The following is a 10373-nucleotide window of genomic DNA, read 5'->3' as shown; positions in this document are numbered from 1 at the left end:
GCAGGGCAAAGCCACGAGTAGCCAGGCTCTCCATCTACCCCACAGCAAATCTCATTTCCTCTGCTGATGATCTCATCAAGCTATGACATCACTGATGATTCAGTGAGGTGGGACTTGTATTTTAGAGATTCTTGTACCCGTGTGTGTCTCCCCCTCCAGGAAAGGGAGATGCTGGCAGGCACAAAGCCAATGCAAAGGCAGCGCCTGCTCATTCCTTGGCCAGAGGCGTGGGGGAGGGGGAGGAGACGAGAGACACTACAAGCCCACGGCCCCTTCGGCGCATGCGCGCTGAGCATTCCTCGCTCCCGCTTCTCCTCCCCGCGCTCTTTCTATTCACTTCCGGTGGGCCGCCCCGTGCGCGCCCGGGGTCACCCCCGCTCCCTTCCTGTTATTCCCTGTGTGGGGAAGCGGCTCTCCCAGGAGCTGAGGGGCTCCGCCAGCCGGGGCAAGCGGCTCCTTCTCCGCTGCTCTGAGGCCGTGCTGGGCGGCGGAGAGCCGGCGCCGGGCTCTGGCGGCTGGAAGGGGCGTCCGCGGGGGCTGCGGGTCCCGCTGGGCGCTGCCCCTCGGGGAGGCGGAGGCTCCGGGCGGGGGGCGCTTCAGGGCCGGGGCGGGGGGGGGGGGGGGGGCGCGTGCTGTTCGTTCCCCCTCGGCTCCCGGTCTTGGCCGCCTCCCGCCGGTGGGCGCTGCCTTTCCCGTCCCCCCGCCTCGGGCCTCGGCACTGGAAGCGGGGAGCGAGAGGTGAGTCACCGGGGCTGGGTCGGGGAGAAGGGCGCCCAAGCCCTGCCGGAGCCCCCGCAGCTTCCCCTGTTGCCCTGCCCCGCCTGTTTGCCCCCAACTCCACAGGGTGAGAGATCTGCCTCAGCCCCGGGGCTGGTAAATGTGTCAGGCTCCCGAGTTAGGAGATGGGGGGGGGGGGCTGGTAAATGTGTCAGGCTCCCGAGTTAGGAGATGGGGGGGGGGGGGCTGGTAAATGTGTCAGGCTCCCGAGTTAGGAGATGGGGGGGGGGGCTGGTAAATGTGTCAGGCTCCCGAGTTAGGAGATGGGGGGGGGGGGGCTGGTAAATGTGTCAGGCTCCCGAGTTAGGAGATGGGGCCGGGGCTGGTAAATGTGTCAGGCTCCCGAGTTAGGAGATGGGGGGGGGCGGGGGAGTGTCATTGGTTTCTAATTTTGAGCGTTGCTAATCAGGCTGTTTTCCCTGCCGCCGCACCATGCCTCTTGATTCCCGCTGACGGCTCCCGCGGTGATGGTTTCGGTTCTGTGGTGCCCAGCGCTTTCACTCGGCATCCGGAGTCTAGTGCAAAACGCAGACCCTGTTCTGAAGCGTTTATAAGCTAACTTTGAAAGAAAAAGTGTCAGTGGGGAAATACGGCCTTTTGGTTTAAAGGCAAATAGAGAAATAAAACATTATCACGGGCTGTTGCTACCGTGGTTGGCACTTCAGTCGGTGGTGTGCTCAGGTGCGCTATCTAAAACAGTCTTGTGTGGTGTTTCTGAACTATACCCCAATACACTCGACCAACTTTTTCAGTTTAAATCCTATGGCTTTCCAGGTATACACACAGGATTGAAAATAGTGTAATTGTAGGGTTAATAGTCCTCTTAATTCACTGATTAATGTATAATGTTTTCATGTACGTCATGGTGAACGTTGGTGGCAATGACTTTTCAACAAGAGAAGGAAAGAAATTGGGGGGGGGGGGACCTACAGATTTTATTAAATAAAACACAAAGCTCATAATGTGTTAGCTTAGTAAAAGTTATTCTTCAAACAAAAGTGAACAATGATATTCTGGTAATCTAGTGCAGCTGAATTCTCTGTTAAGCCTGCTTGGGCAGGAAGTGTCTTTTGGTTATCTGTGGTGTTTAGCAGTGGGCTCCTGGTTTGTAACAGTGGCTCCTAAGTGCTATTAATTAGTGGAGCCTCCATTTCCCCATCTGTAAAATTGTGGTAATGAAACTTATCTTATTTGTAACATGTTTTTTATGTCTTCTGAGAAAAAGCACTAGAGGCAGTCCCCGACTTACGTGGATCCAATTTATGTCGGATCCGCACTTACAAACGGGGCTTTTCTCGCCCCGGAGCTCACGGGCGGCGGGTCGCCACCCGTGTCCTCCGGGGCGAGAAAAACTTCTCCCGGTCTCCCTGGTCTGCTGGGGCGGGGGGGGGGGTCCAGCAAAGCCGCTGGACCCCCCCAGCACACCAGGGACAACGGAGCAAAGCCGCCCAGGCGGCGGCTTTGCTCTGGTGTCCCTGGTGTACTGGGGGGGTCCAGCGGCTATTCTGGACCCCCCCAGCAGACCAGGGGGACAGGAGCAAAGCCGCCGCCTGGGAGCAAAGCCGCCCAGATGGCGGCTTTGCTCGGGTGTCCCTGGTCTGCTGGGGGGGGGGGGGGTCCAGAGGCTTTGCTGGACCCCCCAAGCAGACCAGGGGGACAGGAGCAAAGCCGCCCAGGTGGTGGGAGTCCCGCTGCCTGGGCGGCTTTGTTCCGGGGCAAACGGGGCTTTGCTCCTGTCCCCCTGGTCTGCTGGGGGGAGGGGTGGAGCTAGTGCCCCCCTCCCCAAGCGGACCAGGCATTTCTTGCCTACCCCTGGGGTAGAGCAGCTGGGGGCTGCCGGGTTGGTCCCGCAGCACTGCTCTGGACCAACCTGGCAGCACCGCAGCTGCTCTGCCCCAGGAGTCCTGATTCAGCCGCTGCTGGTCAGTTTCAGCAGCGGCTGAATCAGGACACCTGGGGCAGAGCAGCTGGGGTGCTGCTGGGTTGCTCCAGTAGCGCCGAGGAGCCACTACTGGAGCAACCCAGCAGCACCCCAGCTGCTCTGCCCCAGGCGTCCCCAAGTCAGCCACTGCTGAAACTGACCAGCGGCTGACTACAGGAAGCCCGAGGCAGAGTTGCTCTGCCCCAGGCTTCCTGGAATCAGCTGCTGATCAGTTTCAGCCGCAGCTGACTTGGGGACGCCTGGGTTTCTTAAGTTGAATCTGTATGTAAGTCAGAACTGGCATCCAGATTCAGCCACGGTTGAAACTGATCAGTTTCAGCAGCGGCTGACGCCAGTTCCCACTTACATACAGATTCAACTTAAGAATAAACCTACAGTCCCTATCTTGTACGTAACCCGGGGACTGCCTGTATATAAGAACTATCTATTACTGATAACACTGTTGTCTCTGCTTTTAGAGACCAGTGTCCTTAGGGTTTTTTTTTATCAACTATGTTATAAAACTTGGACAAAACAAAGTCCAGATAAGCTTTAAAACATTCTGAACTGTCTAAATGGAAATGCAGATCTCTTAAAACAGATGACACTGGATTAATTGCCCTCTGCTATGATTTAATTTAATTCCACATTTTTTCCCACTATTTTGATACATGTTCTTTTGTAAAAAGATTTGGGTACAACTCTGGATTTCTTAGCATTTAAAATCAAAGAGTATTAACTCTGGTTCATATTCTTTTAGCTGCTTTTCAAATTCCTATTCTGGGTTCAACCAAATAGCCTTGGGTTTCCAGATGGGGACGCGGAGTGAAGAGCCCTGGACAGTGCCACAGTTCTTCAAAGGAATCTGTGGATGCTGTCCAGAAGAACTCTGTCTGAAGACATGAATCAACAAGGCTGAAAATAGGTTCCATAGCCTCAAAGAGCACCTCTGTTGAGTTTCCTTATTCCTGGCACCAGCCATGATTACCATCTGCCAGACCAGGAGAAGTCTTGCAACTTTGTGGGGTCACAGATGGGGTGTGCAAATATGAAAAATAAAGTCAGACCCTCAGCAGGAGGCCCCAAAGGAGACAGGAAAGGGGCTGCAGCCTGATACGCTCCATTTTGATGTGTACCAAAGGGTACGTCTAGACTACAGGTTTTTGTCGACAGATACTGTCGACAAAGCTTCTGTCGACAAAGAGCATCTAGACTACGTTCAGTTCTGTCGACAAAGCAAGCTGCTTTGTCGACAAAACCCTGTAGTCTAGACACAACCCTAGATGCAATAACACCTTCTGTCGACAGAACTCTATCGACAGAAGGCGTTATGCCTCGTCAAATTAGGTTTACCAGCGTCCACAAAACTGCTGAGTTCTGTCGACATTATGTCTACAGAACTCAGCGGTAGTGTAGACGCAGGTTTAGTTTTGTCGACAAAAGTCCAGTTTTGTCGACAAAAGTCCACTTTTGTCGACAAAACCCTGTAGTCTAGACACACCCTTACTCTACCTCTTGCCACAGAAAGAGCCATGCTGGCTAAATAATGGAAAAATTGCATTTCATTAGTTTGTTCACCAGATCAAACTGAATTTCCACTGAGACTATGATTTGTTACTAGCCACTTACCTGAAATTTTTTCAGTTGCTTTTGTAAATGTAGTGTGTCCTTTTAGAAACTGTGCATGTAGTATGGTGTTTTGATCAAAGTCCTCCTACATAGTGCAGATTTCATCAGTTGGATGTACGCTTCCTGAGAGTACACAGACAGATCACTTTTCTAGGGACAATCAGCTCTCAGTGCTTTATCTACACGGGGAAACTGACTATATTGTAAACTAATCAAGGTTCTTCCAAAGTGGGGTAATTCTGGAATGTTTTTTATTTGAGAACAGTACCCCAATGGGGAGCTGTGCATGTGGATTGCTAAATAAGGTATGTCAATGTCTCAGTGTGAACAAGCCCTAGTACAACCAACTATACCTATGGAAGCTAATGGTAGCTATGGAAGAATTTTTGAAATTATGCAATATGTCTTAGGACTGTTAGGTATTTTGCTTTCTCAATAAGGCTTTAGTGTGCAGAACACTATATGACAAGTTCAAGATGGATGGACCTGAGGTTTTCTCTAGTCTTTGTTTTAGTTTGTCAATTTGCGAAGGTCACTTCACCTCTGCCTTCTTAGCAACTTATATGCAGCATTTCATACTCTTTCTGATTGGAATCAGTAGCATTAAGTTGCATATATCTTTACCTTTGTGGATGTCTAGTCATTGTCTAGGGCCGTGGTCCCCAACACGGTGCCCGCGGGCGCCATGGCGCCCGCAGGGGCATTTCTCGGCGCCCGCCAAGTGCTCAGGGCTGGCCTGGCCCCGGGCACGTGGCGCATGCGCGGTGCCGGAGCCGCCCCGGGCGCGTGGCGCACGGTGAGCGCCGGCCCCGGGGGGCGCCACGGATTCACCCCCTGCGGCGCATGGGGGAGAGAGAGCGCCAGCGCCGGCCCCGGGCGCGCGGCGCTTGGGGGGGAGGAAGCGCTAGCGCCGGCTCCGGGCGCTCGGCGCTTGGGGGAGGGAGGGGGGAAAGAGCGCCGGCCCGGGCACGCGGCGCTTGGAGGAGGGAGGGAGGGGGTAAAGAGCGCCGGCCCCCGGCACGCGGCGCTTGGGGGAGGGAGGGGAGAGAGCGCCAGCGCCGGCCCCGGGCGCGCGGCGCTTGACGGGAGAGCACCGGCCCCCGGAATGCGGCTATGGGGGGGCCCCGCCCCCGGCTATGGGGGGCCCCGCCCCCGCCTCTCCCCCTGGGCGCCTGGCGGGCGAACGGCCACGCCCCGGGCGCCCGGCAACCCCAAAAGGTTGGGGACCACTGGTCTAGGGCAGTGTTTCCCAATTGGTGCTCCGGGGAACCCTGGGGATCCATGAAGCAAAAGCAAGGGTTCCGCGAAGAGCCAGCACACCCCTACCCCCAGTTAAAGAGACAGAGCTATGGTGAGGGCTTTTTTTTTTTTTTTTTGCGCTCAACGAAATGCAGCAGGGGCTTTTTTTTTTTTTTTTTTTTTTTTTTTTTTTTTTAAGGCAACTCTAGGGGTTCCGTGGCCAAATAAAATTGGGAAACACTGGTCTAGGGTCATGGGAAAAGTGTCAGTCATTTCATTTAACTTTTTCCTTCTCTTCTGAATCTAATAGTGGACCTGTGAATTTGAATGTCAGGAGAAGTGTATCTGGGAGAAAGCTGTGTCTGCTTCTTAAATTGCTCAGTTATGCTGTATTGAAGACAATCTTAACATTTTAAAGAAATCAAGTCTTAAGTTAGAGTTGTCTCCATGACTTAGGCCTAGATTAATCATTGCCATTTTCTAGGTGTTGAAGAGAGACAGCCTCTTCTAGATTAAAATGATGTTGAACAGTTGCTGGAAGGCCTAACATAGGAATAGAAACCATTTTAGCTCTATTTTAATGTTGACAGTCCATACAATGTTTCTCCTGCAGCATTGTCCAGCCCATGAGCTTTTCATTTTTCCACTTAAATGAAGAAAATTACCTTTTTGGGGAAGGGTAGAGAGATTGGACTTCCTTCCTGATGTTAAATTCTCCACAAATGCACATGTGTAGCAATAATACAATTTCTAATAATACTGCTGTAGTTGTCTGTTAATGTTTGTTTTAAACCCTATTTTCAGAGGTTTTATACATCTCAGGCAACATTATTTAGGTTGGTTCTTTGCATGAAAGACCTATTTTTTTTTTTTCAAAACAACATCTTCACAATACAGCTGAAAGGAAGGGATAATTACCACAACTTCATAGATGGGCATCTGAGACACAAGGAGATGAAATGACTAGCCCCCAAAGTCCTTTGAGAGGGCTGGGTAGGATATGTAGAAATGCTTTGTCTAGTTCACTACCTTAACCGTAAGGCTTTCTTTCATTTCTAACAACTAATAGGCTTTATATCTGCATCCTAAGTTTTGGCTACATAGGACAGTAAAACTCCAATAGTCCGACATCCAATTGTACGGCACTCCCGCTAGGGTGGCATCAAAATGGCAAGAGCCTATCGAGTGAGCTTTGGTAAAAAAAACGAGTCACAAGGCAGCAGATGAACTGAGCGAAACCAGATGGCCACTGGCATTGTGTGATGCTGGACAGCATTTATGCTACAATAAAAGGAGTTAAAAAGTGAGTGTGAGTGTGAGTCTGGTATATCCCGCACCACCTAGGTCCCAAAGATTCCGGATTATCGGAAGTCTACTGTATTTCAAGGTTCTAGGAGAGTGGTCATATCTATTTCAAGATGGGGCATGGTGGTCTCTTTTGTAGGTAACCTTCCCTAGGAAGCTCTCTAGAAATACTATTATTTGGCATGATCCCATCTCTTTAAAACTTAATTCTGCCTCCTTTGCACAGAGGTGATTTAGTACCTAGAGAAGGGAAATGTCTACTTCAGACATCGAAATTAAGAACAGCCGAGTCAAGAAATGACACTGGATTCATCCAGCTTTTTCATCTCTCCCTTCTGTATGCTGCCATAAAGGTGGAGCCAGCTCAGTGAAGTCAAGAAGAACAACACACATTTTGAGCTGCTTAATTACTTTTGAGATATAGCAGAAATATACTGTGTCAAAGCGCTTAAATAGAAAAACAGACACTTGTACGAAACAGATGTCTAAAGACAACTTATCTGCCCAAGAAAACATACTCTGGCATTTTTCCTTTTCTGTGTGTGAAGGCGTTCTTTTAACGAAGGGCTGTAATTATCACTGTGGCTTTGTAAAATCACAGCTCTTGTTAACACTTCTTTCAGATACAGAAAACTTGATGAATTGACTAATATTTACTGTAAATGCCATAGAACATTGAGCCACTTGGTCATAATATTTAGCCAACAGAATGACTTCTTTTCCTGGGAGAAGAATGATTTCATCAACAGAGTAATGTCCAACAGATGTTTCCATTGTCACTTTCCGGCATGTAGAAATATTGAGTGTTTTATGTGTCTCATTCTAATATTTACACATCTTAAAACTAATTTTTCATATTGTTCCTAATAGTCCCTTTTACTATTTTGTCAGTTTGGACAAGCCAAGCCAATCTGCTTGATCTAAGTGTCCAAGTGAGGTACTAGCAACAGTCCTAGCATTAAGATGCCTTAGAAGTCTTAATTAAAACAGCTTGTAGCTGTTGCTTACAGCTCTGGGCTGCTCCTGCCACACAGGAGAGGTTGGGAGAAAATACTAATCTAATTCAGACTTCCTTTCAAATAGAATAGGTTTTCTCCATGCGCAGGCTTTTCAGCTTGACGACAATGTTAAGGCATTGATAAAGATTGGTGGTAAAAAATAGTTTATTGTATACTTTTCTTGCTAGAATGGATGGAAAGTGCTGCCATATTTCAGGCTATCTATTTAGCTAGTTTTCGTAACTTCCATTTTTCCTGAAACTACACTGCAAAGCTACTAGTTTATCATAATTAGGACTGTGTTCATAAAACACAGGTATCAGCACAGTGTAAGAACTAGCTCTTTACAATAAATGGCAAATTGTGCATCAGTACTTATAGCCATGATGAATGTTTGATCAGCTATGACTTGGGCCGAGCAGCTGAGGACCCTTTTTGCAAACCAGGAACAAAAGTGAATTCAGACTAAACTTTGATTCCTTCTTTCAGCAGTTGGTTGTGCAAAATATCAAGAAGCAACTAGCAGAGCTGAGAGAAGATGGAAACACTGCAAGTTTGGCATAATAGTTTTAGGGTAACTATGGCCATGGGTGGGAAGTGGGGCCATTGACTAGTCACAGGTAACTCAATGTGATTAATAGGGATGTTGGCGTGTAATCGAATAATCATGTAAACACATCAAATTTTAATGGTTACATGGCTATTTGATAGTCTCTGGTAAGGATTTAAGTGATTAGTTGACTATCTGATAGGCAAATGCTTATCAACTAGTGACTTGACTAGTCGCTCTCCCTCTTACCCCCCCCCCCCCTTGTTTCCTCTATCAGAGAGGCAGCAAGTGGGGGGAGAGAGGGGAGCTGGCTTAAAAGCAGAGCTCTTGATACATTTTAAAAGCAAAGCGCCACCAGGAGAGCAGGGGACTCAAACAATCCCTCATTGGTTGTGCTCCCAGCAGAGCTTCTGCCATTGAAATGTAGCAAGAGCCAGCAGGGCTCTTGCTGCATTTCAAAGGCGGAGGAATCCTTATCAGCTACTCGAATAGGCGATGCAAATTACATCAACTATTTGATTAGTTGATTAATCTGAATTTAACATCCTTAGTCCTCAGGGGCAAGACTGGCAGCCAGTATGCTCTGGTCATGCTTTCGGGGAGCCCCCTGCAACCTTCAGTCTCTCTAGTGCAGGGCACCTGAGCTCCCCATGGACAAGGGTCGCTCTGGCACAGACCCCTGTAGACAGGGACTGCTGCTCCATGGCAACATCCCCTGCCCCGCTCCAACCCTCTTTTAAGTCAGCTCCCCTCAAGTACCAGCTACTTACCGCCTCCCCTTCTCCCTGTAGAAGGCAGCAAGAGGGGGCAGGCAGGTCTGCAGAGCCAGTGTATGCGGAGAGCCAGCTTAAAAGCTGGCTCCTCGTGAGTATCGGCTCCCATGTGCCCCCCTCACCCTCTATTCTGCTGCCTTTCATAGATCAGGGGCAGCCAGCTCCCCCCCCCCCCCCCCCGCTTGCTGGTTCTGCGTGTAGTTGACAGAATTAACCAATAAGCCTACGCATGTCAGTTAATTGTGTAGTCGTTTAACATTGAAATTTCTAGTGACTAACTAAAAATTTTAATTATTTTAAAATCTGTCTCAATTAGTTTCAATCATACTGTTCAACAATTGAATACATGTTGAAATGTAATAATATTTTGAGTGTATTTCTACACTTTCAAATATATTTATTTCAGTTAGAACACAGAATACAAAGTGTATAGTGCTTACTTTACATTACTTTGGATTACAAATATTTCCACTAGGGATATGAAGGACTAGTCAACAAGCAAATGCTTATCGGATAGTCGACTAGGCAGCAAGGGGAAGGGGGGGGGGAGAAGAGAGGGTATTACAAAGTGGCAGTGCCACTTGAAGCCTGGGGCCAGACCCTGGGATTCATGTGGCACTTGGGGCCAGCTGGAAAGTTCCCGGGCTGTATGTGGCATTTCAAAGTGGTAGTGTCACGTGGAGCCCAGGATCAGCTCCATGAGGCTCTGTCGCTTTGAAATGCCATGGGAAGCCCACCATCAGGCTCCTGGCGGCATTTCAAAGTGGCAGGGCTGCACAGAGCCCGGGGTCAGCGGGGAGTCCCCCACTGACCCTGGGCTCCATGTGGCGCTATCGCCTTTGAAGCCCTAGGTCTGTTGCTATGCTTCAAAGGCGAGTTGCCCTATTGACTGTTCAATTAGTCAGTTACCCGATACTTAACATGTTTAATTTCCGCTGTGAAAATGACAATCAAAAGAAATAGTATTTTTCAAATAATTTCATAGAAGTACTATTGTACATATGCTTTCACAATAAAGAGAAACTTAAAAATGTAGATTGTTTTTTGTAGGCTCTAAAGTCTAGAAAAACAAAGTCCACTTAGACCTCCTTCTTGTTTATCTTAGTGATTGGCTGAACAAATTTGTTTATACTTACCAGTGAAGCTGCCCACTTCTTATTCAGTGTCATCGAAAAGTGAGA

General features: G+C 48.9%; 1 protein-coding gene across 1 annotated transcript in view; it reads left to right on the top strand.

Moving 5' to 3' along the window:
- The first annotated feature begins 353 nt into the window (after positions 1 to 353).
- Positions 354 to 10373, top strand: part of PIK3CA (phosphatidylinositol-4,5-bisphosphate 3-kinase catalytic subunit alpha) — a 67521-nt gene continuing 57501 nt past the window's right edge. Inside the window, exon 1 of the mRNA XM_075938017.2 lies at positions 354 to 738. The gene's annotated coding sequence lies outside the window, so the exon portion shown is untranslated. The remainder of the gene's footprint in view (positions 739 to 10373) is intronic.

Source organism: Pelodiscus sinensis, chromosome 10, assembly GCF_052426305.1.
Source record: "Pelodiscus sinensis isolate ZL-2025 chromosome 10, ASM5242630v1, whole genome shotgun sequence".
Taxonomy (NCBI): Eukaryota; Metazoa; Chordata; order Testudines; family Trionychidae; genus Pelodiscus; species Pelodiscus sinensis.
This window is presented reverse-complemented; position numbering and strand designations above follow the sequence as displayed.